Here is a 7,596-nt window from a genome sequence, read left to right as displayed (position 1 = left end):
GGATCCCACACTTCTCTTGTTCAGTGCTCAACCCATGAGCCCCCAAAGGAGGCTCCATTTTCTGATTACCAGTGACTACTGGCAGCAAAACTGAGTTACCTGGGGCAAGCAAGATAATGACCTTTGAGAGGCGAGAGCCGCCACCTCAGAATCCCTGGTCAGTGTTCACAGCGGCTCCCAGGGAGGAGCCATGCTGTCCCTCCGGGCTGGACTAAGGAGCAGAGGTCACCTTGACCACGTGGGAGGACAGTTGTCGAGACCATGCCCTGGGAGAGTGCCCTGGCTACACCCCAGTGAGGATCAGAAAGAGACGAAAGCTAGTGAGGCAGTAGATGGGGGGGGGGGGCAAGGGTTCCTGACACACCCAGGGGATGCAGGACTTGGGGAGGGGGTGCCCTGCTGCCCGGACCCTCCTGAGGGCATGGACAGCATCCTCTTGATGGAGGTTGCAGGGGGTGCTGGCTTGGGGGAGGCTGCAGTGTGGTCCAGGGCTGGGTTCCACAGGAGGCCCAGGATGCAGTTGGGGGCTGGGGGGACATGTCCCTGAGGGGCGGATAGAGGAGGAACCGAGGGCCATGTCGCTCACACACAATCCCATGAGGGCTCCTCGCACATGTGCTGCTGTGGCCCCCACAGGCTGCCAGGCACTGGCCTTTGGTTGAACCTGGATGGTGAGAGGCTAGGACGCACCCACGAGGAGAGCCTGTGGATGAGAAGAGGTGTGAGAGCACCTGTGTCCTTGTCCAATGGTGGAGTGTGGGAATGAGGTGCAGAGTGGGGAGGCTGCTGAGTGCAGCATGGGCGGACACACGGAGCAGACCCACGGACACACGGAGCAGACCCACGTCCACGGACACACGGAGCAGACCCACGTCCACGGACACACGGAGCAGACCCACGTCCACGGACACACGGAGCAGACCCATGGACACACAGAGCAGACCCATGGACACACAGAGCAGACCCACGGACACACAGAGCAGACCCATGGACACACAGAGCAGACCCACGTCCACGGACACACGGAGCAGACCCATGGACACACAGAGCAGACCCATGGACACACAGAGCAGACCCACGGACACACGGAGCAGACCCACAGACACATGGAGCAGACCCACGTCCACGGACACACAGAGCAGACCCACGTCCACGGACACACGGAGCAGACCCACGGACACACGGAACAGACCCGTGTCCACGGACACATGGAGCCAACCCATGGACACACAGAGCAGACCCACGTCCACGGACACACGGAGCAGACCCACGTCCACGGACACAAGGAGCAGACCCACGTCCACGGAGCAGACCCATGGACACACAGAGCAGACCCACGGACACACAGAGCAGACCCATGGACACACAGAGCAGACCCATGGACACACAGAGCAGACCCACGGACACACAGAGCAGACCCACGGACACACAGAGCAGACCCATGGACACACAGAGCAGACCCACGTCCACGGACACACGGAGCAGACCCACAGACACATGGAGCAGACCCACGTCCACGGACACATGGAACAGACCCGTGTCCACGGACACATGGAGCCAACCCATGAACACACAGAGCAGACCCACGTCCACGGACACATAGAGCAGACCCATGTCCACGGACACACGGAGCAGACCCACGGACACACGGAGCAGACCCATGGACACACAGAGCAGACCCACGGGCACACAGAGCAGACCCATGGACACACAGAGCAGACCCACGTCCACGGACACACGGAGCAGACCCACGGACACATGGAGCAGACCCACATCCACGGGCACACGGAGCAGACCCACGGACACACGGAGCAGACCCACGGACACATGGAGCAGACCCACGGACACACAGAGCAGACCCATGGACACACAGAGCAGACCCACATCCATGGGACACCCCTCCATGCAGTGTGGGGAGACCGCTGAGTGCAGCATGGGTGGACACACGGAGCAGACCCATGTCCACGGACACACAGAGCAGACCCACGTCCACGGACACACAGAGAAGACCCATGTCCATGGACACACCATGCACTGGCCACATGCAGCTTGGACTGTGACAACTGTTCCTTCTAACTGTCATGAAATGGCACTCTGTGAATAACAAACAGGGACCTGAACGGCCGCTGCACGGGGAGTGTTGCCCACCAAAGCTCCCAGCGCTGTCCAGCCCCGCCAAAGTGCCCGTTCATGTCAGCACTGAGCCCTCAGGGCCCTGTCCCCGTCAGTGCTGCATAAGACACTGGGTGTGGGGAGCCATGGCAGGTGCAGAGACAGCCCAGGTTCAGAGGAGCGCAGGTAGGAAGGAGGTGGTGCTCCAAGGAGGGGGTGGCCTGGTCACCCCTCCCCCATGCTTCCACAGCACCCTGCAGCCAGGGAGTGGGGCTCACACCGAGGCCCTGCTGAGGCCATGTGCCAGCTGCTCTGAGCAGGGCCGTGCTGCGCCAGTCTGTGCTCTGGGCCTCCTAATTAGAAACATCTCTGTCAGGGGGCCAGCAGGGCCCTGGGCGTCTGTTACGTAAATGCTTCCAGCCCAGCGAGGAAAAGTGGGTCAGCTCCTGCCAGGGGCTCTCGGGCTGTAGGCTGTCAGCAGCCATCTGTCACATGGCCAGTGCTGCCTTCTGCAGAGGGCGGAGGGAGAGCCAGGGCACCCATGGATGCATGGTGGGGGAGGGCACTGTGGGCGTGGAACCCCTGACCCTGACCCTGAAGAACCCACCCTGCTCCTGCCCGCTGCCTTGCTGCAGATGGCACAGCACAGGGTCAGTGAGCATGCACAGCTGTCCCCCCCCCCCGCCTGTCCCTGACCCAGGCCTCCTGCCCACCTCAGAGGCAGCCGCTGTGCACCCACAGCGCGTGAGGCAGCTAGGTGGCCACCAGGGAACAAAGGGCCAGGGTGCAGGGCCGAGGTACAATTCTCCAGCACGCAGCCCCCATGGAGCTGGCAGCTCTCCCGCCACTGAGCTCTCAGCCCTCCGAGTCTGGGAGTGGACAGATGTTCTCACTGCTGAATGGGAGGGAGAAGAGAGGCAGGCATGCTGCACCCACGGGGGCCTGGGCTGCCCACCTGTCCATGAACGCCAGTCACAGACCCACCCAGCCAAGCACGCGCTGCAGACGGGCTCTTGGGGTGTCCACCCCCGCTCAGGGGTGGCACCTGGGCCCACCAGGTGAACTGCTCTCCTGGAGTCTGTGTTTATTTGACAGCTTATTAGTATATTGCCCCTGTGTCCAGTCTGCCACCAGGCCCACAGGGCTCTGCCTTCTCCCTGCCCATCCTTCACTGGGCAGCTCTGCTCTGCCCCCTTCCCTGACTGCTGGCTGCACTCTCAAAGCCGCAGGGTGTTATCTGCAGCACAGAGCCCATTTCTGTGAGCCTGGTTCTGCTCTGAGCGAAGTCTGAGGCTGTGTCCCTGCCCTGCTGGCACAGGCCCCGAGAAGGACCCCCACACCCCAGAAGGCCCACCTTGGCTCCCCCCATCACCAGAAGTCAGCCCCACCCTGGCTCAGCAGCCATCTGCCAGTACAGCCTGGGTCAGTGCCTGCAGCGGCACTCAGCCAATGAGGGCGGGCAGGGGGGAGTGCCAGGCAGGACAGGCAGAGGCCATTAGGAGGGCACCAGTGGGGTCCGGGGGTACAGCAGGCAGCCCATCCAGGGCCTCCGAGGCCCCTGTGGAGACAGTACTAGAGAGTGGAGAGTCAGGGTCCAGGCCCTGAAGCACGGATCCTCTGAGGTCAGCAACCACAGGGCACAGGCCACTCCAGCTGTGAGTGAAGATCCACCAGGCCTGCCCCGCCTCCCACACCTACCCGTCTCTCCCGGGGTGCTCTTGCTGTGAGGGCTGCTCCCTGGGGACACTGCTGTGCCCATGCATGAGTCACAGGCAGGGGCCCAGTGGGGCTGCAAGCTTGGCAGCAGGACAGGAGGCCTGGCCAGGCACACATAGGAGGGATTAAGACTATCTGAAGGGGGCTGGCATGGAACAGCAGTGGGTGGGTACCTACACATGTGGCCTGTGCATCTGTGGCCTTCTAAAGACAGGAGAACAACCTGCACACATTGGCCACAGCTTAGGCACAGCAGTGACCACAGCTGTAACAGTGACCACAGCTGTAACAGTGACCACAGCTGACTACAGCTGCAACAGAGAGAAACCACAGCTGACCACAGCTGATCACAGCTGTAACAGTGACCACAGCTGTAACAGTGACCACAGCTGACTACAGCTGCAACAGAGAGAAACCACAGCCGATCACAGCTGATCACAGCTGTAACAGTGACCACAGCTGACCACAGCTGACCACAGCCGATCACAGCTGATCACAGCTGTAACAGTGACCACAGCTGACCACAGCTGACCACAGCTGACCACAGCTGATCACAGCTGTAGCAATGACCACAGCTGACCACGGGTGACCACAGCTGACCACAGCTGATCACAGCTGTAGCAATGACCACAGCTGACCACGGGTGACCACAGCTGACCACAGCTGATCACAGCTGACCAAAGATGCAGCATGTGCTTTTCTTTCACCTGCTGCCCCATCCATGCCCTGCATCCTGTCCCTGCAGAGCCGTGTCCAGCTCCCCACTGCCCCACCCTGTGCCCCATGTCCAGCTCCCTGCTGCCCCATCCCACGTCCCACATCTTGTTGCTCACAGAGCTGCATCCAGCTCCCCACCGCCCCACCCTGTGCCCGTGTTCTGTCCCTGTAGAGCTGCGTCCAGCACTCCCGTGGCAGGAGCACCTGGAACCACAGGACAGTGCTGTTCCAGCACTCTGTGTGCCTGGAAGATGGGTCTGTGCCTGACACACCTGGAAGACGTCAGGCTGAAGGCAAGACCGTGCCAGCATCCCAGTAACATGAGTTCTCAGCAGCCGCCACTTGCTGCAGTGAGCAGGTGGGCACACTTCCAAAACACGAGGAGGAAAAGACTCAGCAGAACATCCCCTCACCTGACAGGGGACAGAGCAGCAGGACACCCCCTCACCTGACAGGGGACAGAGCAGCGGGTCACCCCCTCACCTGACAGGGGACAGAGCAGCGGGACACCCCCTCACCTGACAGGGGGCAGAGCAGTGGGACGTCCCCTCACCTGACAGAGGACAGAGCAGCAGACACCCCCTCACCTGACAGGGGACAGAGCAGCGGGTCACCCCCTCACCTGACAGGGGACAGGGCAGCAGACACCCCCTCACCTGACAGGGGACAGGGCAGCAGACACCCCCTCACCTGACAGGGGACAGGGCAGCAGACACCCCCTCACCTGACGGGGGACAGAGCAGCAGACACCCCCTCACCTGACAGGGGACAGGGCAGCAGACACCCCCTCACCTGACGGGGGACAGAGCAGCAGACACCCCCTCACCTCACAGGGGACAGGGCAGCGGGACACCCCCTCACCTCATGGGGGACAGAGCAAATTCCTGGCAGTTACAGACCCGGGAGGTACAGCTGTGGAACGCAGGGGTCAGAGGAGAGAATTGGCGAAGGATGAATGAGGGGCTGCAGAGTGCAGGGCCGGGGGGCTGTGGGAGGAGGGGAGCCAAGGCACGCAGAACAGGGCGCACAGAGAAGGGCTGCGAGGAGGTGGGGGCAGAGACGGGGGAGAGCTTGTTCTCCCACTGTGTCCTCACGGGGCCCAGGGAGCACAGCGTCCCGCTGAGCACCTCCTGCTCCCACTGACTGCCTGGTGACCCCGTGTCTGCCAGGAGGGAGAGGAAGCCTTTCAAGAAATGGCTGACATTCCCCCAATTTAAGCCTAAAGATGGAAAACAGCAAATAGGAAAGAGCTCAAGGAATAAACCAATGTCTGTCACGGGCCAACTCACAACTAAAGATGGAGGAATTCTGAGAGCAGCAAAAGGGCAGAAGGACCAGCCCCCTCAGCGAGATCCCCGGGGCCAGAAGGAGGTGCCCAGTGCCCTCAGGCTGAGGGGTGGATGCCGAGTCCAGGGCAGAAGGGCTACAGAGGCACCCAGCATTCCCAGCTCACTGGCCCCCCCAGCGTGCAGGAGCACAAACGAGACAAAAAAGAAGGGACCTTGGATCGCCCAGAAGCAAGAAAGGGGCAGCAGGCGCAGGGGAGGCAAACCTTCCGGACCTTGTAGATGATGGAGAATGGCTGTGAGCAAACCACAGCGAGGTGACGCATGCAGGATTTTTTAAATATAATTTCATATGGATATATTTATTTATTTATTTATACTGGAAAGGCAAGTTTACAGAGAGGAGAAACAGAGAGGAAGATCTGCCCACTGGTTTACTCCCCAGGTGGCTGCAATGGTTGCAGCTGATCCGAAGCCAGGAGATTCTTCAGGGTCTTCCACATGCCTATAGAGTCCCAAGGCTCTGGACCATCCTCTACTGCTTTCTCAGGCCATTAGCAGGGAGCTGAATGGGAAGTAAAGCAACCAGGACACCAACAAGAGTCCATATGAGATCCTGGTGCATGCAAGGCAAGGACTTTAGCCACTAGGCTATCATGCTGGGCCCACGAACAGGATACTTAAGACAGAATGCTTGCATTATAAATAGCAAAGGACCAAGAAATACGAGGGGAGGTGAGGATTCAGGCGTTCCCTTGAACTCAGTGCTGACAGTGACAGAGCGTGTTGTCCGTGTGTACGTGCAAAGGAATGTCCTGGTGATAACCCAAACAGACACTATCACCAAAAATCAGAAAAATATGAAACAGAGAACCAACAGAAAATCAACAACCAAAGAGCAAACTTATGCCCCAACATTGCACTTTGATAAAAATGGTTTAACTGGGAACCAAGGAAGAAGAGATCAACAGAGTGAATTAGAAAACGTGACCAGACATGCAATACAAACATACATCTATCCCTAAGGTCAGTGTGTCACCCCCTGCCCTTCAGGAAGCACGGGTTTCAATAAACAATGAAGGACACACCTCTCAGAGAATGGACCAAGAGGGATTCCCAAGGGAATTAAGACTTAAATGGCAAGAACTGCAAACAACACAACAGAGAACCTGGGAGAGTGGTGGGCCTGGAGCAACCTCGGCCAACAAGGAGAACCTGGGAGAGTGGTAGGACTGGAGCAACCTAGGTCTACGAGGAGAACCTGGGAGAGTGGTGGGCCTGGAGCAACCTAGGTCTGAGAGGAGAACCTGGGAGATTGATGGGTCTGGAGCAACCTCGGTCTAAGAGGAGAACCTGGGAGAATGGTAGGACTGGAGCAACCTAGGTCTACGAGGAGAACCTGGGAGAGTGGTGGGGCTGGAGCAACCTCGGTCTAAGAGGAGAACCTGGGAGAGTGATGGGACTGGAGCATCCTCGGTCTGAGAGGAGAACCTGGGAGAGTGGTGGGGCTGGAGCAACCTCGGTCTACGAGGAGAACCTGGGAGAGTGATGGGACTGGAGCATCCTCGGACTGAGAGGAGAACCTGGGAGAGTGGTGGGGCTGGAGCAACCTAGGTCTACGAGGAGAACCTGGGAGAGTGATGGGACTGGAGCATCCTCGGTCTGAGAGGAGAACCTGGGAGAGTGATGGGACTGGAGCATCCTCGGTCTGAGAGGAGAACCTGGGAGAGTGGTGGGACTGTTGTGCACAGGGATTTTTCTTTTT

Source organism: Ochotona curzoniae, unplaced genomic scaffold, assembly GCF_017591425.1.
Source record: "Ochotona curzoniae isolate NIBS_2020 unplaced genomic scaffold, NIBS_Ocur_1.0 contig_4516, whole genome shotgun sequence".
Lineage (NCBI taxonomy): Eukaryota > Metazoa > Chordata > Mammalia > Lagomorpha > Ochotonidae > Ochotona > Ochotona curzoniae.
The sequence above is the reverse complement of the archived record's forward strand: the minus strand, read 5'-3'. Positions refer to the sequence as shown.